This window comes from Cynocephalus volans, chromosome 10 (assembly GCF_027409185.1).
Source record: "Cynocephalus volans isolate mCynVol1 chromosome 10, mCynVol1.pri, whole genome shotgun sequence".
Lineage (NCBI taxonomy): Eukaryota > Metazoa > Chordata > Mammalia > Dermoptera > Cynocephalidae > Cynocephalus > Cynocephalus volans.
In genome coordinates, this window is record NC_084469.1 from 14011178 (window position 1) to 14036508 (window position 25331).

The 25331-nt window shown below is 36.7% G+C and overlaps 1 protein-coding gene and 1 pseudogene across 1 annotated transcript in view; one reads left to right on the top strand and one right to left on the bottom strand.

Moving 5' to 3' along the window:
- The window catches only part of ANKFN1 (ankyrin repeat and fibronectin type III domain containing 1), a 163672-nt gene that overhangs the window by 48268 nt on the left and 90073 nt on the right, over positions 1–25331 (top strand). The window lies entirely within an intron of this gene.
- LOC134388962 (actin-related protein 3-like) lies at positions 6568–7829 on the bottom strand (annotated as a pseudogene).

Consider the following 25331-nt stretch of genomic DNA (forward strand, 5'->3'; position numbering starts at 1 on the left):
ATGCAACTGTGAGATTCCTCCCCACACTTTCTTCTGGGGAATAGTCAGCCTGCCAAGAGAATTTAACAGTGGAGCAGTGCACAGTGACATGCCAAACTTCCTCACCCCCCACCCAGCCGCATCATCACCTCCTACCGCCATGCCCACCCCTGAACTGAACAAACTGCATCACTTACCCTCTGGGAGTCTGGCAGTGGCTGAGCCCGGCCACCTCAGGGGCTGGTGAGTTTCCAGCAGCCACAGAGGCTGGTCTCTACTCAAGGCAGACACGGACTCAAGCACAGCTCTGTCCGTGACTACCCAACTGGACACACAGCTGGCACCACAGATGACAAGCTACCTTTTAGGTCACCTTCCCCCGACAGAGATTTTCTCTTGACTCCTTTTTGATCAGATCCCTTTGCAGCATTATAGTTTGTCAATAGCCCGCGACTGCTTTCTAGAATTTCTCTCCAAGAGAAAGTGTGTTTTTCTAAGAAATAGGTGTTCTAGACTGAAACCTAATTTCATGTGAGGGCTCAAAAATGAAACAAAAATAATCACCCTTGAGTCTGGAAGCTGAGGGGACTCTCCCTCCCTGAAGAGTGCTTCCTTTGGGGAGGTAGGATGTGGGGGTGGTCCTTTGTGTCATTTTAATAAAAATTTTCCAATTATACAAATAACGTAGGCTCCTTGTATCGGCCAGGGTCCCAGCAGAAAACAGAAGCCACACTCAGCTTGAATTCTGAAGAAATTTTAATGAAGGTATTATTTACATAGAGGTGAGCAGGGCTTGTGAATGCACAGGGGACTAGAGACATTGGGAAGCTGTTATCACCCCTATGTTTGAAGAGGAGAGGGTGGGGTGGGGGGACCACCAGTCAGAAGCTGCTATGTGAAAAGGCACAACCATAGCCAGACTAAGGCTCTGGCTGAACCCAACTAGAAGTCAGGGGGCTAGGTGGTGCAGCCCATAGGGGCCAGCCTCCCAGAGACACAGAGCAGGACAGAAAAGGTCAAAAGAGAGTTCTGGGGTGAGAAGATAAATAGTTCTGGAGGGCAGATGGAAAACTCAGTATAATAATTATAGAACACTTCAAAGGGCAGAAAATTTTAAAGTAGGAAAAAAAAAATCACCACCCTAATTTTACATCCCAAAGAAATATACTCCTTGTAGGAACTTCTAGCATTTTTTAAAGTATTTATAACAAAGTTGAGATCATATATTTAATAATAATGGTGAACATTTGTCCAGCCTATACTATGTGCTAGGCTTTGGGTCAACGCTTTGTAAGCATTGCTTCTCCTAAACCTCACATAGTTCTATAGGATAGGAATTATTATTAATTATCCTCTCCTCGTGAATGAGGAACCTACAGCAAAGAGAGGAACTTGCTGAAGGTCCTATAGCCAGTACATGCTAGGGTCAAATTAAACCTTAGTCATTGATTCTAGAGCCCCTGTTCTTAATGATGCTGCTGTCGCACCAGCTTTTCCACCACCCCTCAGCATATCCCTATGTTATGACTTTTGCTTTGAAGCATTGTTTTAATCTATACATAATGTTACAAGGAATATATCAATATGCATTTAATTCTTTGTCCATTGTTGAATATTCAAGCTGCTTTCAATCTTTCCACTATTATAAATGCTGCTGCCACAAACATCTCTGTGTTTATGAGTTTTCCTTAATTTCGGAATATTTTTTTAAAGGAGGATTCTACGTTTCCCCCCCCCACTTGATTTTTCTATAGTTTCGAGTTACATAGTTACAGATAGCTAAATGCAGACATGGAAAATAATATAAAAATTCTCCTTTTCTACCACTCCACACCACCCCCAAGAAAAATAAGTCAAATTAAGAAAATTAAATATGTAATTTTATAAAATTATAAAATTAATTTTATACTCATTATACTCAGCATAATGAGTCAAAGAGCTAAAATTTTAAAGAGAAATGGCATCTAAATAAGTGAAGATTCATCTCCCCCACCTAATCCCACTGCCCCAGATGTTAAATGGAAACATGTCCATGAATGCTAAGTACAGAACACACAGGAAGGGCTGCTTACACATTAACCAAATCTAAAATTGTATCTCTTCTATTCTAATCAACCATTTCCACCTCTGATGAAGTGTGCACTAAGGACTACCCCAACGAATTCATCAAGGGAACTTAGGTCAAACTGTTTACTGCCAAAGAAGAGCTGTCCATTGACAGAGGAAGGATTTAGGCCATTCTACAAAGTGCTTTAAATTCTAAAAATGTACACTTGGTTTAGGGATGTTCATCTCACTCTTCAAGTACAATAATTGATAAACCACTCAAGGAAAATGAGATGAACTATTTTCTTTAAAAATGCCTAGCATCACTGGCAAGTGTTGGTCAAAATCTTGACTTGTCTGTTCTTTACAGTGTGCTGACTATGGCATGGTATAAACTAAGTCAAAGTGACACAATCCCCTGGAGTCTATGACCTGCGAAGGATGTCATCATTGAAAATTTTGGTAGCAGATCCTGGGTCTCTCAGGTCTCCTGTTCTGACATTCAGGTTTTCATAATTTAGTCCCTTCCTCAATCCAAAGATTAGATAAAGCTGATGATCCTGCATAGATTTAGAACTTAATAGCATAGTGTCAATATATGGAAATGAACAAGCATCCTGGTAAAAAGAGACATCCAGAGAAAATCTGAAATACTCTAAGAGGTGCAACCATGAATTGGCAAAGACACAGAATTAAGAGGCAAGTCATCACTGTGCTACCTACTAACTTTGTGATCTTGGCAAACACTTCACCTCCTTTGGGCTTCATGTTCTTCGTGTATAAAATAAAGACAGTAGTGCCTGTCCTATAACTGCCCCCGGGGATGTTATGAGGATCAAAACAAATGACCTAATATAAGTGAAAATGCTTTATGAATTTTAATGTGCTATGTAAATTTAAGATAATGCTATCATTACTATTATTAGGTTAACATAAAGGTCATGATGTTAACACATTGTAAAGCTAAAGTAATTAAACAATACATAATAAAACAATACATAACAGACCAATGGATTAGAAGAGAAAATCCATAAATAGTTCCAAACACAGATCTTCAGTATAAGATAAAAGTGATATCACATATCAGTGGAGAAAAGATGTACAATTCAGTAAGAAGTCTACTGGATTGCCACCTGAAAAAAATATATATCTTTATAAAGGAAAGGGCTTTATGGCCATCATTTGAAATCTAGAACAAATTCAACCCCACATAAAAAAAAAAAAAAGCTTCAGCAGAAGCAAATACAAGCAAAGTAAAAAAGGACAAATTTTTATACAATAGACAAAGGCTCATCTTTCTAGTATACAAATAGCTCTTGAAATCTACATAAGGAAAAATGAGGAAAGAATAGTTCACAGAGAAGGAAACACAGATGGCTCCTAAACACATAAAAAGATGTCCAAGCTCTCTCACTATAAAAGAAATGTGATTTAAAACTAACCTGAGATATCACTTTTCACCCTTCAGAATATCAAAAAATTGAAGTTTAATATACACTCTTAGATTAGGCTCTAGGAAACAATCAGTCTTATATAATGTTGGTTGAAGTGTAAATTTTTATAACCCTTATGGAGAGCAGTTTGGTACTATCTATCAAAATTACAAATTCTAATTAGGAAGATTTATCCTAAAGATACACTTAGAGATGTGTAAAATGACATATGCACAAGAGTTGTTTGTAAGAATAAAAAAGCAAATTGCATTACATGCAACTCATAGGAGTAAAATATAGAATATCTTTTGATCAAGAACTAAAGTGTCATACACATTCATAAAAAGTGGCTATCACATGCCGGGGGGGGGAAAAAAAAAGTGGCTATCACAAAGAATGTGGAATCTCATTATGTGTCAACATGGAAGAATCTTCAATATTAAGTTTTTAAAAAGTTTTGAAGAATATATTAATATGATACCTTTTGTGTAAAATTAGAAGGTTCTATATTCATATTTGCTTGAATATACATAAAGAAACTCTGGAAAGATGCAAGAAACACTAAGAACAGTGGATACCTATGGTGGGAGGACAAATCTGAGAACTGGGAAGGTGGTAGACAGGAATGAGGGAGACTTATCACTGTATATCTGTTTACACCTTTTGGTTTTTGAGCCATGTGGATCTGTCCAAAACATTCACTTTAATAAGGTAAAAATAAAGTTCTAGATAAAAATAAAGTTCATGGAATACAGAGGAAACAAAGGGAGGCAAGGGAGAAAAAAAGCAATGGAAAAAAGATACATCAGAAAGAAGACTAACATAAAGAAATAGTCTTTAAGGATCACATAAGGACAGTGAAAAAGGCAAGGCCAAGTAGAGTTGGTTTTTTATCTCATGCCCAGCAGTAGAAAATGTTCAAAAATACACCTAAAAGAAGAGAGAAAGAGAACATATTTTTTGGTAAATTTCTAGTGTTTTTCCTGTACTGACAAACAGAAGAGAACAATACAATAAACCAAAGTAGGCAAATTATTTCAAATCTTTCAGGAGAAAGAAGAAAAAATCTGTTGCGATCATTTCTGTGTCCATAGGGGGTGAATTTCACAGAGCAGCCTCTCATACTGGATGAAATAATAAATTTCTCCAAAGAAATCTTTTGTAGCGCTTATTTAAGCTATCAGGAAAGTTGAAGTGTCTTAAATGACAAAAGTGTTTACATATTTAATTTTTGTGTAACATTAGAAGCATAAAAGCTCTCTCTTTAAGATGGGGAATATGTGACACATGCAGTTAATTTCCACATTAAATTATTGAATGAAAAATAAGCACATTATCCATTGCGACTCCAGGATTAGGTCAGGTCAAATTTTATTGCTTTTTGCCAAGAGCTTTTGTAAGACTTACAAGGCTAAGAGCAGGTACAGTGTGATCTTTAGTTTAGGTTATAGAGTTAGAATGAGGTTCTGAGTGGGAAAATACTTAGCATTTCAGAGGCAATTTCATGAAAGTCATTATGAGACTAGCATACCACTGTGTTGACTTAACTGAAACTTTATAAAATCACTTTAGCTCTGGTTTCTGAAACTAGCAAGGTTCATGTACCCACCTGACAATAAATAATCAACTTTTTCTAGATTGATCTGTAATGGATGCTAATTTGAATTATCCTCAAGAAGTTTCTGGCATAGGACCAGATAAATATGCTGAGGGAAAAAACAGGGAGAAAATGTAGATTATTCTTCTCTAGCTCAAGGATTTCAAAAATAAGCATTTGGTGGGCTAAAGATGTCTAATAGTATCTGCTTTCAAACCCAGATGTGGGGGGAAAAAAAACCAGAAAGAGTTTAATTATTCTATCAGAGTAAACAAAATTTGTATCTGATAAAAACAATCCACCACACAGAGCATTTTGAATAAAGTGCTATCCCTTAAATTGGTTCCTGAGAAAAATGCAGTAGAAGTAGTAACAGTAATAGTGGGAATTTTTTTTTTGTAATTCAGTTTTAATTTATTTTCATCACTTTTTCTTCATGATCCAGATACTTTAAAATGCAAAAGAAATTAGCTTTCCATGATATGTCAGGGACTGGCACTAAAAAAATTTTTCCTACTGCAAATGAGTCATACAAATAAAAATATCAAATCTAGATCCAGTTATCAAAATTAAAGATTTAAAAGTTCACAATTATTTGTACTGAGCACATAAAAAAGTTAGTTAACTAACAAACCGTTGTGATTTCAAAGAACTATCACAGATGTTTGAAGAAAATAGATTTATTAGTTAACTTATAAAGAGATTAAAGAGCTTGAAACAAGTATTAAAAAGAAATTTGTGCCTTGATTAGAATATTAGGTTTTATATATACCTATTTTGGTAATCAAATTATTTTCATTACTATTTTTTTAAAATAAGAAATGACACTACAAACTGTAATATTGGCCCAACAGTCTTGTTTTTACTTTTCTTTTAAAGCAAGAAACAGAATGCAAGTAATCAGAAAGCACTAGCAAGCATCAGTTATTCCAAGATACTAGCTTCTTAGTTCCAAAAGCACTTGCAAAGAAAACCTTTGAGGGGTTGGGGAGTAGGGAGCAATTCATAATAACTGGAATCCCATGAGTGTGTACTCCAAGTCTCATGAGGCTATTTTTGAATTTATCCTTTCCTTGGCCATTTTTTCCACTTCACATATGACAGTTTTTCTTTGACTTTTTCTCCTCAAAGTATAAAAAGTACGAAATATAAACAAGCTCTTGCACTGTGCACTTAGAAGTGTACAATTCAAGCATTATACAGCTACCTACACACTGATAAATCCCATCAAATCTTGGATAATACATTAATAAATAAAATATCAGGGCACAGAAAGAACTAAAACACTTCTTTCAGTTACACAAATATTCAATCTAAAGAAAAACAATCATTTTGGCTCTCTTCTACATCTGCATGTTGATACACTTATTAAAATATTCCTGTATAATCATGTTCAGTCTTACTATTTAGAGTCAGGTTTCAGACTTCAAAACCAGTCATCCAGACAAAACAGATAATCAGAAAGATTATCTGTTCCCCACCTTCCTAACCCCAATAACTATGAAGTCAATTTTATGACATGACTCCAAACACTGGATTGTGACGACAAATGCTAGGTCCAATTTCTTCATAATCCTTTTAGGTGTGGCATATTTGGTAGAATTTAGGCGTGGAAGCCAGTGTCAATCCTCCAAACCAAACTACATATTTTTGCATGTGGTATGTAACGACTTGTACACCAATAGGTTTTAGCGTCAATCTACCACCACTCAATTCCTCACTTAATTTCAGCCTGGCATCTACAGTTCTTTTCAAATCTCTTTTTAAGCAATGTCCAAAGTTCCTGAACATGGCTGAGCCTCCAGAGAGGACAATATTCTTGTAGAGAGGACGTCTGACATCAATAGGACAATTCCGAATTACTTCATCTACAACTTCTAAGATAGGTTGTGTAAAGTCTGGATTAGCAAACTCTGGACAAAAAAAGATTTCAGGTCCCCGAAATCTCCATAACTAATATCAATGGAAAATTCTTTCTTTGATATAGCAATGATTCTAGCATAGTGTTATCCACTTTGACCCATCTGTGTCATACTTGCTAAATTATTTTATTAAATCTGGGCAGACATAACTATAGTGCTCCTTTACTGCCTTAGCAGTTTCCACAGGTTGTTCTAGAGGGATTCCTACTTTTCAATCTCTGAGCAGTTGATTAATAAAATATGATATATCTCATTGTGCAATTGTTATGTGCTTAATACAGCTGCCAATCACATACCCTTCAGCCACAGGAATGATAGGAGTAACACTGTCTCCACTGTTTTACTACCTTACCAGTCATCATCCCTTCTCCTACTTGTCTTGAGGTCCATGATGCTGCTAAGGCAAGAACAGCCCACACAGCAATGTACAAGCCTGGAACACTGAAGGACTCAAACATTATTTTGGCAGTATAGTCCCTATTTTCTGTAGTATTCAATGGAGGTTCGGTTCAGTCCAAAAAAAAAAAAATGGTCTTCAGGTTCTGCCCTTAAACATTTAAAGATCACCTGTTCCATAAACCTTTCCATCAAGTCCCAATCTTCAACTATACCATGGCGGATTGGCCACTTTGTTGCACATGTAGGTTTTTCTATTGCTTCATCACCAGTGAAGAAGTCTAGGTCACCAACACCTTTCATCACCCTCCTTTGCTCATAATCTCCCACTTTTGCTAACTCTTTAATAGCAATACAGGAAGGGATAATAAACTGTGGTTCTGTATTTCCAGCATATCCTAGTTTTGTGTGCCCTGTGCTACAGTCCACCACACAGGCCAGTAGTCATCCTGCCATCCTCCGCCTTGCCGCTGCCACCATCTGCTCATGGCCAGAGGCCGGTGCTGGAAGATGTGGGCTACCTGACCATCCACAGCCAGACCGCCCTCTCCATCCGTGGGGGAGCTGGGAAGTGGAAGCAGTAGCAAGAAGGCAGCAGGCTCCCAGTCAGCGCTACCACTCCCACAACCCAGGCGGCAGTGCCCACCCTGCCCACCGCGGCCTCCTCCCCTCTCTCTTCCCTCCTCCTCATTCTGGCCCCCACCCCACAACTTCTTCCCCTCAGGAAGTATTTTCTGAGCTCTTACTATGTGCCAAGCTAAATGTTTTGTATGTATTACCTTATTTAATTATCTCAATAATCTTATGAGGTAGGATCTATTCTTATCTTCACTCTGTAAATGGTGAAATTAAGGTTCAGAAAAATTAAGTTGTCATCCAAATCTAGCAGCTAGTAAGTCATGAAGCCAGAATACATATTCTTCTAAAGTGCATGCTCATAACATTATATTAGGCCTTCAATGTAAAAAACACATTCAGGCGTTTATTGTTCTGTGGAACTTACTTATGATTAATTGATTCTTTGTATTTGATTATGGTTTCTTAAACACAGGCTTGAATTAAGCGGAATCCACCACTCCCATCTCAGAACTGCCAAAGTATCAGAGGACTAAAAATAAAATGGAAAATAGTTTAGAACACTATTACAAAGAATTTTTGGCCGTATTAACAGTAGATCATTTCACTGTCATACTTCTGTATCAGAAATAAGTTAAACCGGAATAATCTTAGAGGCAGTTTTCAACAAAATTTCTAGATGCTTTCTTCAGTGACTGCAATCACTACAACTTTTTTCAATACAAACTTTCAACAAGAGTATTTTATTGCATACATATAGCTAAATATTTGAATTCCTTATATTGGTCAGTTGGCCCACCAAAAATATTCTGGTTGTCTCTATGAAAATTATCAGATATTTATAGGAGTTTCATTTCCCTGTGCGTGTTTATTGACCATATTTCCTCCATTTCTTTCTTTTCTTTTCTTTTTTTTTTTTTTTTAATATTCTAGTTAAACCCAGGTTCCTGTTGTGAATCAACAGAGGTATAAATTATTAGCAGTGGATCAGGATAAAGACACCTGTGAAAATGGAGGGAGCTTTCGTGTGGATCCACCAGGGATACTCTGTACTATCTCAGTGGTAGGAGAAGAGAGCAATCAGATTTTTTACTTTTGAAAACTACCTTCAACTCATATACTGTGAAAAAGAAAGGAGAGGGTCAGAGATACTAAGGTTAGATTATTGGACTAATAAAAGCTTTTATTTCTGTTATCTATTTCAAAATTATTTATGCCACGTAAAAAATAGAGAACTATGATATAGCTTGTGATGGTGACATCCTTCCTGGTTACAAAGGTAACCAGCTCCTAAAAGATGAGCATAGCAGATTCTATGGAGATGATTAAATTGATAGAAAAAAACAAAAGTTTCTCCTCCCGGTTCAGGCTGGGTTGACTGCAAGAGTTAAGAATGACCAATAGCTGGGGGTTGGGAGGAGTCATGAGATCATGTTACTTAGAAACACAAAATACTAAATACTTTTAAGATTTTATTTTTTTAATTCCTCACCTAACAACTTCTTTCTCCATCTCTATTAGTCTGATTCTGTTGCTTATAACAAAATACCTGAAACTGGGTGATTTATAAAGAAAATGAAATTTATTGCTTACAGCTTCTGAGGCTGGGAAGTCCAAAGTCCAAGGAACACATCTGGTGGTGGTGACAGTGACCCAGGAGTCTCACATTGTAAGATGGTGGAAGCAGAGAGAGCAAGAGACTCTTCTCTCTCTTCTTTTAAAGCCCTCAGAACCACACCCCTTACCACCATTTTTAACCCATTCACTATGGCATGGTCCTATAATCCAACAACCTCTTCAAGGCTCCACCTTTCTATTACCATAATAGGATTTCCCACCCTCTTAACACTCACACTGGGGGCCAAGTTTCTAATATATAAAACTTGGGAGACACAATTCAAGCTTCAGTGAGTTTTGGGGGGACATAAATCAATACATTACACCATCCTATGAGATTCTAAGGAAGCAGCTAGATTGCAGTAATGTTAAAATCCATCCAGGGACAACTTGCATTTACAAGAGGATAGAATAGAAGCACTTTTCCCTATTCCTTCTACTAAATACAACTGAAAACACTGGACATTGTATATAAAACAAGCAATAATAAGACTCTGAAAGGTGAAGAAAAGAAGGCAGACCAGCCCAGGGACCTTGGGACCTAAGAACAACACAGAGGTAACTTCCAGGACTTGGAGCTAAAGAATAGCTCTTAATAGTCTCATTTATTTAAAAGTTTGTTCCTGGTGGCAACTAAATAAATCCTGATTGCTGAGTGTTCTGTGATGAGGACAGCCTTACAGAAGTTAAGTCAGCATCTCTTTAAGTGCGACTCAAACAGCTTTCATGATCTTTGTTCCTCCTCATTAAGCTAAGGTATTCCCACATAGTTAGATCATGAGCTTAATGCTCTTATTACACCTAATTTATCTAAAACATGGGTTTAATAAAGGAATAACAGGTACTATTTTTTAAACACAAGCAATCGCAATTCCCTTCCTCATTGAGTTTGTTCTCAGTTCCTCTACTTACTAGCTGTGTGACCTTGAGCAAGTTACTTAACTCCTCTAGCCTCAGTTTCTTCCTAAAACAGGAAGGCAATGCTTCTGCTATTTTTAGAGTCATAAGAATGGAACCACAGTTACATAAATAATGTATTTTTTTTTAATAATTGAGAGTACAATAACGATTAAGCAGGAAAAAAGTCAGGCCAATTTTGGAAGTTGAAACCCTGACAGATTTTCATTTTCTTTTATTTATTATTAATTTATTTTTAATTGACAAATAATAATTACATATATTTATGGGGGGCAATGTGATGTTTTCATCCATGCATACATTGTAGAAAGACTCAATCAAGTTTTTTTTTTTTTTTTAATTTTATTTTGTCGATATACATTGTGGCTGATTATTGCTCCCCATCATCAAAACCTTCCTCCCTCCTCCCTCCCCCCTCCCCCCCAACAATGTCCTTTCTGTTTGCTTGTCGTATCAACTTCAAGTAATTGTGGTTGTTATATCTTCTCCCCCCCCCCCGTTTTGTGTGTGTGTGTGTGTGTGTGTGTGTGTGTGTGAATTTATATATTAATTTTTAGCTCCCACCAATAAGTGAGAACATGTGGTATTTCTCTTTCTGTGCCTGACTTGTTTCACTTAATATAATTCTCTCAAGGTCCATCCATGTTGTTGCAAATGGCATTATTTCATTCGTTTTTATAGCTGAGTAGTATTCCATTGTGTAGATATGCCACATTTTCCGTATCCACTCATCTGATGATGGACATTTGGGCTGGTTCCAACTCTTGGCTATTGTAAAGAGTGCTGCAATGAACATTGGGGAACAGATATACCTTCGACTTGATGATTTCCATTTCTCTGGGTATATTCCCAACAGTGGGATAGCTGGGTCGTATGGTAGATCTATCTGCAATTGTCTGAGGAACCTCCATACCATTTTCCATAGAGGCTGCACCATTTTGCAGTCCCACCAACAATGTATGAAAGTTCCTTTTTCTCCGCAGCCTCGCCAGCATTTATCGTTCAGGGTCTTTCGGATTTTAGCCATCCTAACTGGGGTTAGATGGTATCTCAGTGTAGTTTTGATTTGCATTTCCCAGATGCTGAGTGATGTTGAGCATTTTTTCATATGTCTGTTGGCCATTTGGATATCTTCCTTAGAGAAATGCCTACTTAGCTCTTTTGCCCATTTTTTTAATTGGGTTGCTTGTTTTTTTCTTGTAAAGTTGTTTGAGTTCCTTATATATTCTGGATATTAATCCTTTGTCAGATGTATATTTTGCAAATATTTTCTCCCACTCTGTTGGTTGTCTTTTAACTCTGTTAATTGTTTCTTTTGCTGTGCAGAAGCTTTTTAGTTTGATATAATCCCATTTGTTTATTTTTCCTTTGGTTGCCCGTGCTTTTGGGGTCGTATTCATGAAGTCTGTGTCCAGTCCTATTTCCTGAAGTGTTTCTCCTATGTTTTCTTTAAGAAGTTTTATTGTTTCAGGGTGTATATTTAAATTCTTAATCCATTTTGAGTTGATTTTAGTATACAGTGAGAGGTATGGATCTAGTTTCATTCTCCTGCATATGGATATCCAGTTATCCCAGCACCATTTGCTGAAGAGGCAGTCCCTTCCCCAGTGAATAGGCTTGGTGCCTTTGTCAAAGATCAGATGGCAGTAAGTGTGTGGGTTGATTTCTGGATTCTCTATTCTATTCCATTGGTCACTGTGTCTGTTTTTATGCCAGTACCATACTGTTTTGGTTATTATAGCTTTGTAGTATAGCTTAAAGTCAGGTAGTGTTATGCCTCCAGCTTTATTTTTTTTGCTCAGCATTGCTTTGGCTATGCGTGGTCTTTTATTATTCCATATAAATGTCTGTATAGTTTTTTCCATTTCTGAGAAAAATGTCTTTGGAATTTTGATGGGGATTGCATTGAATTTGTATATCAGTTTGGGTAGATGGACATTTTCACTATGTTGATTCTTCCAATCCAAGAGCATGGGATATCTTTCCATCTTCTTGTATCCTCTCTAATTTCTCTCAGCAGTGGTTTGTAGTTCTCATTATAGAGATTTTTCACCTCCTTCGTTAACTCAGTTCCTAAGTATTTTATTTTTTTGGTGGCTATTGTAAATGGGCCGGCTTTCTTGATTTCTCCTTCTGCATGTTCACTATTAGAGAAAAGAAATGCTACTGATTTTTGTGTGTTGATTTTGTATCCTGCTACTGTGCTGAAATCATTTATCAATTCCAAGAGTTTTTTGTAGAGGTTTTAGGCTGTTTGATATATAGGATCATGTCATCTGCAAACAGGGACAGCTTGACTTCATGTTTTCCAATCTGGATGCCCTTTATTTCCTTCTCTTCTCTGATTGCTCTGGCTAGTACTTCCAACACTATGTTGAGTAGGAGTGGTGAGAATGGGCATGCTTGTCTAGTTCCTGTTCTTAAAGGAAAAGCTTTCAGCTTTTCCCCATTCAGGATGATATTGGCAGTGGGTTTGTCATATATGGCTTTAATTATGTTGAGATACTTTCCCTCTATACCTAACTTATAGAGGGTCTTTGTCATGAATGAGTGCTGAATTTTATCAAATGCTTTTTCAGCATCTATAGAGATGATCATATGGTCCTTGTGTTTGAGTTTATTAATATGGTGTATCACATTTATTGATTTGTGTATGTTGAACCAACCTTGCATCCCTGGGATGAATCCCACTTGATCGTGGTGAATAATTTTACGTATGTGTTGCTGTATTCTGTTTGCTAGTATTTTAGTGAGGATTTTTGCATCAATATTCATCAAGGATATCGGCCTGTAGTTTTCTTTTTTGGTTATATCTTTACCTGGTTTTGATATCAGGATGATGTTTGCTTCATAGAATGAGCTTGGGAGATTTGCGTCTGTTTCAATCTTTTGGAATAGTTTGTAAAGAATCAGTGTCAATTCCTCTTTGAATGTTTGGTAAAATTCTGCTGTGAATCCATCTGGTCCTGGGCTTTTCTTTGTTGGGAGCCTTCTGATAACAGCTTCAATCTCCATTATTCTTATTGGTCTGTTCAAATTTTCTATGTCTTCACGGTTCAGTTTTGGGAGCTTGTGAGTGTCCAGAAATTTATCCATTTCCTCCAGAGTTTCAAATTTGTTGGCATATAGTTGTTTATAGTAGTCTCGAATGATTCCTTGTATTTCAGATGAATCAGTTGTAATATCACCATTTTCATTTCTAATTTTGGTTATTTGAGTCTTCTCTCTTCTTTTTTTTGTTAGCCATGCTAATGGTTTGTCAATTTTATTTATATTTTCAAAAAACCAACTTTTTGATTCATTGATCTTTTGAATTGTTTTTTGGGTTTCAATTTCATTCAGTTCTGCTCTGATCTTAATGATTTCTTTCCGTCTGTTAACTTTAGGTTTGGATTGTTCTTGTTTTTCTAGTTCTTTAAGGTGAAGTGTTAGGTTGTTCACTTGCCATCTTTCCATTCTTCTGAAGTGAGCATTTAATGCAATAAATTTCCCCCTTAATACTGCTTTTGCAGTATCCCACAGGTTTTGGTATGATGTATCATTGTTTTCATTAGTTTCAATAAATTTTTTGATTTCCTGCTTGATTTTTTCTTGGACCCATATGTCATTAAGTAGAATGCTGTTTAATTTCCATGTGTTTGTATAGTTTCCAGAGTTTCGTTTGTTATTGTTTTCTAGTTTTAATCCATTGTGGTCTGAGAAAATACATGGGATAATTCCAATTTTTTTGAATTTGTTGAGGCTTGATTTGTGACCTAATATGTGATCTATCCTGGAGAATGATCCATGTGCTGATGAGAAGAATGAATATTCTGAGGTTGTTGGATGGAATGTTCTGTAGATATCTGCCAATTCCAATTGGTCTAGAGTATTGTTTAGATCTTGTGTTTCTCTACTGATTCTTTGCCTAGATGATCTGTCTAATATTGACAGGGGGGTGTTCAGGTCCCCTGCTATTATGGTATTAGTGTCTATTTCCTTCTTTAGGTCTAATAGAGTTTTTTATAAATCTGGCTGCTCCAACATTGGGTGCGTACATATTTATGATTGTTATGTCTTCTTGATGGATCAGTCCTTTTATCATTAAGTAGTTCAATCAAGTTTATTAATATATACATCACCTCATCAACTTATTTTTTTGTGATGAGGATGTTAAAAATCTATTCTTCTGGGAATTTGAAATATACAGTACATTATTACTGTGGTCACCATGAAGTGCAATAGATCACTCATACTTACTCCTCCAATCTAAGTAAAACTTTGTGCCCGTTGATCAACATCACCCCTTTTCCCATCCCCCTTTCTCCCTCCATCCTCTGGTAACCACCTTTCTACTCTCTGTTTCTATGAGACTGACTTTTCAAGATTCCACATGTAAGTATAAGTGAGATCATACAGTATTTGTCTTTCTGTGCCTGGCTTATTTTACTTAGTTTAATGTCCTCCAGTTCCATCCATGTTATTAAGAATGACAGAATTCCTTCTTTTATAAGGCTGTATAGTGTATATATATATATATACACTCACTGTGTATATATAGTTGTGTGTGCTGCTCAGTGATGGGGATACATTCTGAGAAGTATGTCCTTAGGCAATTCTGTCATTGTGCAAACATCACAGAGTATATTTACACAAACCTAGTTGGTATAACCTACTACACACCTATAATCTTATGGGATCACTGTCATATATGCGGTCTGTCATTGACCAAAACATCATTATAGGGTGCATGACTGCATACCATATTTCCATTCATCCACTCACGGACACTTAGGTTGCTTCCATAACTTGGCAATTGTGAATAAGGTTGAAATCAACATGGGTGTGCAGATACCTCTTCAACATAAATATTTCAATTCCTTTGGCTATATACCCAGAAATAAGATTGCTGGATTATGTTAATTCTCTTTTTACTTTTATGAGGAATCTCCATACTATTTTCCAAAATGGCTGCATTAATTTACATCCCACTAACAGTGTACAAGGGTTACCTTTTTTATACATCCTTGCCAATACTTATTATCTTTTGCCTTTTTGAAAATAGCCGTCCTAACAGGTGTGAGGTATTATTTTGCATTTCCTTAATGATTAGAGCATTTTCTATATATCTTTTGGCCATTTGTATTTCTTCTTTTGAGAAGTGTCTGCTGAGATCCTTTGGCCATTTTTTTTTTTTTTTTTTTTTTCTTTTGTCTTTTTCGTGACCGGCACTCAGCCAGTGAGTGCACCGGCCATTCCTATATAGGATCCGAACCCGCGGTGGGAGCGTTGCCGCGCTCCCAGGGCCACCCTCTCCCGAGTGTGCCACGGGCTCGGCCCTTTGGCCATTTTTTAATTGGGTTATTTGTTTTCTTGCTATTGAGTTCCTTATATACTTTGGATATTAGGCCCTTATAAGATGAATGATTTGCAAATATTTTTGCCCAGTCTGGGGGCTGTCTCCTCACTCTGTTAATTGATTCCTTTACTATGCAGAGCTTTTTAGTTTGCTGTTATCCCATTTGTCTTTTTTTGCTTTTGCTGCCTATGCTTTTAGAGTTCTATCCAAGAAATTATTGCTCAAACCAAGGTTGTGAAGATTTTCCCCTATGTTTTCTTCTAGTACTTCTACAGTTTTAAGTCTTACATTTAAGCCTTTAATTCATTTTGAGTTGATTTTTGTATATGATATGATATAAGAGTTCAGTTTCATTCTTCTGCATGTGGATATTCAGTTGTCCAATATTCAAGAGACTGTCCTTTGTGTGTTCTTGGCACTTTTGTCAAAAATCAATTGACTATAAATACTTAGGTTTATTTATGGGCTTTCTATCTTGTTCCATTGTTTGATGTCATTGTTTGTGTCTGTTTTTATGTCAGTAACATGTTACTTTGAATACAATAGCTTTGTAGTATATTTTGAGGTCAGGTAGTGTTATGCATCCAGCTTTGCTCTTTTTGCTCAGGAATGCTTTGGTTATTTAAGCCTTTTCTGCTTCCATACAAATTTTAGAATATTTTTTTCTGTTTCTGAAAAAAATGACCTTAGAATTTTTATAGTGATTGGATTGAATCTGTAGGTCACTTTGGATAGTATAAACATTTTAATAATAATAATTCTTGCAGTCCATGGATGTGGGATTTTTTCCATTTATGCCTTATTAAATTTCTTTCATCAGTATTTTATATTTTTTAGTGTACCGATCTTTGACCTCCTTGGTTAAATTTACTCCTAAGTATTTTTTATGCTATTATAAATGGGATTATTGTTTTAATTTTTTTTTTAGATAGTTTGTTGTTAGTGTATAGAAATGCTACTGGTTTTTATAAATTGATTTTGTAACCTGCAACTTTAATAAATTTATGTATGAGTTCTAACAGTTTTTTGGTGGCATTTTAGGGGTTTCTATACATAAGGTTACATCATCCACAAATAGAGACCATTACACTTCTTTCTTTCCTATATGAATGCCTTTTATTTCTTTTTCCTTGCCTAATTGCTCTGGCTAGGACTTCCAGTACTATGTTGAATAGAAGTGGCAAGAGTGGGCATCCTTTTCTTCTTCCTGATCTCAGAGAAAAAGCTTTCAACTTTTCACTGTTTGGTATGATGTTGGCTGTGGGCTGGTCATGTATGGCCTTTATTGTGTGGAGGTACATTTCTTCTGTATCTGTTTTGTTGAGAGTTTTTTTTTAATCATAAACAGATGTTGAATTTTGTCAAATGCTTTTTTCAGTATCTATTGAGATAATCAGATGGTTTTTATGCTTCAGTTTGTTATGAATATGATGTCTCACATTTATTGATTTATGTATGTTGAATTATCCTGGCATCCCTGGAATAAATCCCACTTGATCATGGTGAATGACCTTTTTAATGTATTGTTGAATTCAATTTTCTAGTATTTTGCTGGAAATTTTTGCATCTGTGTTCATCAGGGATGCCTGTAGTTTTCATTTCTTGTAGTGTCCTTGTCTGGCTTTGGTATCAGGGCAATGCTGGCTTCATAAAATGAGTCTGAAAGTATTCCCTATTCAATTTTTGGGAAGAGTTTGGGAAGGACTGGTATTAATTCTTCTTTAAATGTTTGGTAGAACTCAGCAGAAAAGCCATCAAGTCCCAGGCTTTTCTTTGATGGAAGACTTTTCATTACTGATTCAATCTCCTTACTCGTTATTGGTATGTTCAGATTTCCTGTCTCTTTCTGATTCAGTCTTGGTAGTTTGCATGTTTCTAGGAATTCATCCATTTCTCCTAAGTTATTCAATTCATTGGTGTTTAGGTGTTCACAGTAGTCTCTGATGATCCTTTGTATTTCTGTGGTATCAATTGTAATGTCTCCTCTTTTATTTCTAATTTTGTTTATTTGAGTCTTAATTTGGATAAAGGTTCACTTAATTTGTTTATCTTTTCAAAAAACCAACTTCTAGATTCATTGATTTTTTTTTTCTTCTAGTCTCTTTTTTTTTTTTTTTTTTTTCTGTTCTGATCTTAGTTATTTCCTTCTTTCTGCTAAGTTTGGGCTTATTTTGTCATTTCTTTCTAGTTCCTTGAGGAATAACATTAGGTTGTTTGAGATACTTCTTATTTTTTAAATTGCTACAAAATTCCCTTTTAAGATTGCTTTTGCTACATCCCATAAATTTTGGTATGTTGTGTTGCTACTTTTATTCATCTCAAGATTTTTGTTTGTAGTTTCCCTTTTAATTTCTTCTTTGACCCATTGGTTTTTCAGGATCATGTTATTTAATTATTAATTACTTATTTATTAATATTTGTGGGTTTTCCAAGATTCCTCCTGTTTTTGATTTCTAGTTTTCTGCCACTGTGGTCAGAAAAGTTATTTGATATGATTTCAGTCATCTTAATTTTGTTAAGACTTGTTTTGAGGCCTAACATATGATCTATCCTGGAGAATGTTCTGTGTCCACTTGAAAAAAATGTATGTTCTGTTGCTGTTAGATTAAATGTTCTGTAAATACATATTAGATCCATTTCTTCTAAAATATAGTTCAAAAATCCAATATTTCCTTTTTGGTTTTCTGTCTAGATGATCTGTCCAATGTTGAAAGTGAGATATGAAGTCTCTTACCATTATTGTATTGCAGTCTATCTTTCCCTTCAGATCTATTAATTTTTGTTTTACGTTATCTTTGCTTTGTGGTTAGCATGAGGCTTACATAAAAAATTTCATTCTAATAACAAGATATTTTAGGTTGATAACAACTTAACTTTGATCACTTACACAAATTCTATACTTTTCTCCTTTCCAATTTGTTTTTAATGACACATTTTGTATTTTTTATAGTTTGTGTCCCTTAAAAAATTATTGTAGCTATAGTTGTTTTTGATAGTTTTGTCTATTAACCTTCATATTAGAGACGTAATTGATTTTCACACACCATTATAGTATATAAATGTTTTGAGTTTTACTATATACTTTTACCAGTGAGTTTTATATTTTTATATTTTTATGTTGCTACTTAGTAATCTTTTTCTTCAGCTTTAAGAGATCTTTCTAGCATTTCTTGTATGGAAGGTCTAGCGGTAATATATTTCCTCAGCATTTGCTTGTCTGAAAAAGTTCTTATCTTCCCTTCATTTGTAAAAGACAGGATTGCTGGGTATAGTATTCTTGGCTGGCATTTTTTTCTTTCAGCTTTTTGAATATGTCATCCCACTACCATTTGGCCTGCAGTGTTTCTGTTGAAAAATCTGCTAATAGTCTTATGGGAAGTTCCCTTCATATATAACAAGTTGCTTTTCTCTTGAAGCTTTTACTATTCTCTCTGTCTTTAGCTTTTGACAATTTGATAGTAACATGTCTTGGTGTGAGTCTCTTTAGATTCATCTTATTAGGTGTCCATTGAGCTTCCTGGATCTGAACTTCTAATTTCTTCCCCAGACTTGGGAAGTTTTGTCATTATTTCTTCAAATATGTTTTCTGTCCCTTTCTCTCTCTCTTATTTCTGGTACTCCAATAATGCATATATTATTCTATTTGATAAGGGACCATAAGTCCCTTAAGCTGTCTCAATCTTTTTCATTCATTTTTCTTTGTGCTGCACAGATGGTATAATTTCCAATGACCTGTCTTCAAATTTGCTAATCCTTTCTTCTGCTTGATCTCATCTGCTGTTAAACTGTGGTTTGAATGTCCCCCCAAGCTCAAGTTGAAACTTAACCCCCAATATGGTGGTGGAAGATGGGACCTTTAATAGGTCATTAGATCACCAGGACTGTGCCCTTGTGAATGAATTAATACACTCATGGAGTAATGGGTTGATGGCTTAATGGGTTTTCATGGGTGTGGTTCTGATGGCTTTATAAGAATAGCAAGTGAGAAGGTTTGCTCTCTTGCTATTGCCATTCATGTGATGCCCTGGATGCCACAGGACCCTGTAGAGTGTTCCCACCCAGAAGAAGGCCCTCATCAGATGTTCCCCCAGATCATGGACTTCCTAGCCTCTAAAACTGTGAGGAATATATTTTGTTTCTTTATAAATTATCCAGTTTCAGTTATTCTGTTATAAGCAACATAAAATGGACTAATTCATCCCCACCCCCAACCCCCAATTGAATTTTTAAGTTCAGTTATTGTGTTCTTCAGTTTGATGATTTCTGTTTGAAAATTTTTACATTTTCTGACTCTGTTGAAATTCTCAGTTTGTTCTTGCATTGCTCTCCTTACCTGGGTGAGCATCTTTATGACTGTCCTTTTGAACTTACTGTCAGGTAAATCACATATCTCCATTTCATTAGAGTTGACTTCTATAGGTTTATCTTATTCTTTTATTTGGAACATATTTCCCTGTTTCTTCCTTTTCCTTGACTCTCTGAGTTGGTTTCTGCATATTAGATAAGAGAACCACTTTCCCAGTCTTGTTAGACTGGTCTTGTGTCAGAGATGTTCCTCCCCAGTCAGCCCCACAAGAAATTCTGGGTGCCTCTAAACTCTTTGTGCTTTGTCCAACTGGCTGTCTTTGTTCTTAGTGCCCCCCCCCACAAAACAAAATTAGAGAGTTTCAAGTTATGCCATTTCCTTGAGAGAAGTGGGATAGAAACTAGTCCCTTGGGATGCAGCTGGATAGGCTGGAGTGTTAGATGTGTGTTCCAGTTTCTTCTTTCCTAGAAGAAAAGCTGAGAGCCAGACTTTAATTCCCACTTATTCTGCTCTACACCAAGGAGAGGCTCTGAGTCAGATGCCTGTACTCTTGATCAGACTGTTCACTTTGAACCTAGGAATACAGCTGCTGAATGTTTACAAGCTTAAAGGTCACTTTTTTGTTCTTTGTGGTCTAGGAGACTCAAGAGTGCAGAGCCCTGTCAAATCCCAGAGCTAGGTGATTTAGGAGCCAGTCACTCAAGTAAAGGCTGTAAAAGCTGGAGTGCTCAATATTCACAGAAGCTACTTCCAGGGAGAATGTGCAGATATGGATTTATCGCTGGAGCAAGGGAGGGAACAAGTTGCCCACTCTCCTGTTTAAGCAAGCAGAAGTCTCATACATCCTTAGCAGGGAAGACTTCCGGTCTGGAGTTATCACTGAAGTAAGCTGGGGAGAAAGGCATAGGGAGTGCCCACTTTCCATCTGAGGAATGCGGAGGTCCCCCAGCCTCCTTCCAATAAGATATTGCAATTTATCTCTAGAGCAAGCAGGAAAAGAGGTTACAGGGACTACCATCCTTTCCATTCTTGCAAACAGAGGCCTCTAATCTCTTTCCATGGAGAAGTTTCAAGGCTGGGATTATTGCTGGAGCAAATCAGGGAGGGAGGCACAGCAAATCAGGGAGGGAGGCACTCTCCTATTAAGTAAGCAGAAGTCTCAGACCCTCCTTGCTGGGGGAGCCTTTTGGTCTAGAGTTATCACTGTAGGCAGACCAGGAGAGAAGGTGCTGGGAGTGCCTTTCAAGCATGGAGTGCCTTTTCTTTTCAGGCATGCAGAGGACCCCAGCTTCCCTCTAATGAGAGATTACAGAAATTTATCTCAGGAGCAAGCCAAGGAAGAAGGCGTGGAGAGTGCCACCCTGCTGTTCTTGCTGAAAGAAGCCTCTAACCTCTTTCCACAGAATGATCATAGGGTGGGAATTGTTAGTGGAACAAGCTAGGGAAGAAAGCATGGGAGTGCCATCCTTCTCATTTAGGCTAAAAAAGCCTTATTCTTTATATGATAAACAGGCTCCCAGGTACAGGCATGTTGGAGGCCAGAATTACTGGTAGCTGTTGGAAAAGTATGCAGCTAAGCCCTTTCCAGGAGGATGGTGGAATCCAGGTTGATTCTGGGAGCTGCAACAGGTGGGGCTGTCACATGGTTCAAAATTCCCCTTTGTTCTTTGTGCTTGAGAAATATCTTCTAATGCCCTGTCCCTGCCATTCCTCAGGCATGTTGATTTAAGAGCCAAGCCCTCTAGCAAGGACTGTATAGTTCAACACCATATATGTGATACAAGCCCCTCACCCCTCAGGAAAAAGGTGGGAGTTAGAGTTTCCTTCCTGAGTGTAAGGCACTCTGCTCAGGGTGGGATTAGTGTGTCAGTGCATCTCCACTTTTCCTACCCATTTTGACGTGAATATTTTCTCAGTTGCCCCGTGTGTGAGTTTTTCAACTGGATTCTGGCTTTCTCTGAAGAAAATTGATTCATGTGTAGGTGTTTACTCAGTTTGTCAGTGGGAGAAGGGATAGTCAGGAGCCTCCTATTCTTCCACGTTGCTGACCTCACTTCAGACTTTCCATTTTCTTTGACCTGTGTTATAACTAGAAGTCTACTAGAATTCTCTGAAGTCCATATTCTTGTCTTTCTCTGAGGAGTTAGGTCTTAAGATAGTTTTGTCCAGGCAAGAGGATGAGCACTTCCTGGAGGCTACATCTTTCCTACATGACTGTTTCCTTGAATCAGAAAATACTGTTTGCTTTGTTAATCAGGAATAGGGAATCTAATTGCTTGTAACTTCTATTTGTGTGGTTTTCAACGGGATAGTTTTATCTACCCAACAAAAATAGTAAATTTTTAAATAAATTTATTTGATCATAATTATTAAATGGTTTCTTAGAGGTATTCTCAAATAATACCTCCTGTCTCAGTCCATTTTCTGTTGCTATAACAGAAATATCTGAGACTGTATAATTTATATAGAAAAGAAATTTATTTCTTATGGAGGCTGGAAATTTCAATGTCGAGGTGCTGGCATTTGGTGAGGGCCTTCTTACGTGGCAGAAGGAATAATGCAGCAAGGGGGCTAGAGCATGCAAAACTGGCTTTTATAAGAGACCCGTTTTTGTAATAGCTAACCCATTTCCATGATAATCTATTAATCCATTATTGGGTTAATCCAATCACCTCTTAAAGGTACCACCTCTTAATACTGTTACATTAGAAATTAAGTTTCAACATGAGTTTCAAAGGGGACAGACATTCAAACCGTAGCACCTCCCTTTATTTTATGATAATTTTGTTCTTCTACATTTAAACTGTCAAATCTATTTACACTATGGTGGTAAATTCTTTGTTATTGGTAAGGAATTTAAAAAGCTGAAGAATGTGTTTGTGTTGGTTTGATATTCCTTGAAATCTGAGGATAAAGATTTGGCCTTATGGATCTTTTGTCTATATTATCTGTTCTAATTCTGGAAAATCAAAACTCAGTAAAAGTTAAAAAAAGAATTGGGTTTGTTTAAATCATTTTAAAAGATGACTCTATTTTAAAGCAGTAAGAAATACAGATTGACTAAAAGGGTAAAATTAAAAATTAAAATGTATAAATCAACTTAAGAAAAGAGTTTTACTCAAAATAGTGATGTGATAAGATCTCAAAAAGAAAGAATAAAATCATAAATGAAAGAGCCATATAAAATATGTATGATAAATAATAAAAGAAACCCCCCCAGGACTCTGGAATTTAATAGTGAGAGAAAAGCAGAGATCATGTGGCTTAATCTATTCTTTTAATACTGAGGAAAATGAAACCCAGACAGGTGAAGGGACTTTCTCAAGGTCACAAAATTATTTGGCAGAGCCAGGTCAAAAAAACTCACGACTCCTAAATCTCAATTCACTATTATTTCCCCTATAGCATACTCCTTCTCATGTAAAAATTACCAGAAACCACAGGGGCGTGAAGCCTAGGGTAGGAACTTTAGGGGTTAATGTACCTTGCCCATAATCTGAGCAATCTGTAGAACTGAGGTGCGATTTCTAGAGTTTGCAGAAGTTGAGTATTCTTAACAAGAGAAGCTTGGTTCAACTCTGATCTCTGGTGGATTGGAGTAACATGCTAAGAGCTCTTTGGCCCTTGCTACTTCTGCTGGCTTCAGAGGTTCATACCTCAGCCATCAGATCCCTGCATTTTTAACTGGCTGGGTGATGAGAACAAACCCACCAGGTCAAGATCTCCAGGGAGTTGGCCAACCCTAACCAGGGATGGGAGTAGCCTACTGGCTCTCCCTCCCCATGGCCCTGACCATGATGTTAGGAAATATAAATTCAAGAATCTGATTTTGCTCCTTATGTGTATTTCCTGTAAGCATAAGCAGCTTTGTGTGGCAGTGACTATATGGGTCCTTACTCCTTCGCGTGCAGACAATTTTTTGGCCACCTGGCCACAGCATATCCTTCCAGCTTCACCTCCCACCATGTATCATCCTGCATTCTATAGCCAAGACCCTTGAGCAGCTCATTTAATCTCATGCCTTCATGCCATTGCACATGCTGTTCCCTCTCTATGGCATAGCCTTCCACTTCTCCCCAACATCTAGACTGAATAAATAGATGGCTGTATGGGTGAATAGATAGAAGGAAAATTAATAAGGGAATAAATAAATATGCTATCTTAAAGTAGCTCCAGCTCCTATTCAAAAAAGTTAAACTAAACCTTTACTATTTGAGGAGCTAGTCTCAGCCTCCCTATGGGCCACATCAGTCTTATGATTATCAGGTATAAGGTGCACAGCAAATAATTTAAGTAATGGTTATGATACTGAAGTTGGAGTAGTTTGGCAAAATATTTCCTTTGTTTTTAATATTATGGGAAACTCAAGGTTATCCATATAATATCACTCTCACTCACTTGCATTCTGATATACTTTCTTGAGTACAAAAGAAGTAAAATTATACCTAAGGTGCAGGTAATTGTGCATAATTCTGGATACATCAGTGGGAGTTCGGCGTATATGGGAACCCATAATCTATTATGTATGCAGCAGAGGGAAAAAGTTTGTAAACACTGTGTATTAGTCCATTTCTGTTGCTTATAACAGAATACCTGGAACTGGGTAATTTATAAGAGAACAAAATTGATTGCTTACAGTTTCAGAGGCTGGAAGTCCAAAGTCCAAGGAACACATTTGGTGAAGGCCTTGGTGGTGGTGGCAACAGTGATGGCAGGGTATCACATTGTGAAATGGCAGAGCAGAACATAGAGGGACAGAATCTTCATGCTCTCCTTTTAAAGCCCTCAGAACCATGCCCCTGACCACGATTATTAATCCATTTATTACAACATCTTCCTACAATCTAATCACCTCTTCAAGGCCACACCTTTAAATTACCATAATAGGATTTCCCACGTTCAACAGTTACAGTGGGGATTAAGTTTTGCAGGGACATTCAACTAATGGCACACTGTATTCGAAATTAATATCCTATGTTGCTTTTTCTGATTCCTTCTTTAAAAATGAAAATAACAAATAAATAATTAATTAAAATACATAAATGAGAATAGTCTCAGGGCATGTCTTTATGCTATTACCATCTCTCACACTTTGACATAAAGTAGTTTATCATTAGACATATCTTTAATTTTTAATTAGAAGTTTAACTTTCCTCTGTGACGGCTGGGTTTCAGAGCTTTGATAATGGGATAAGGCAAGAAA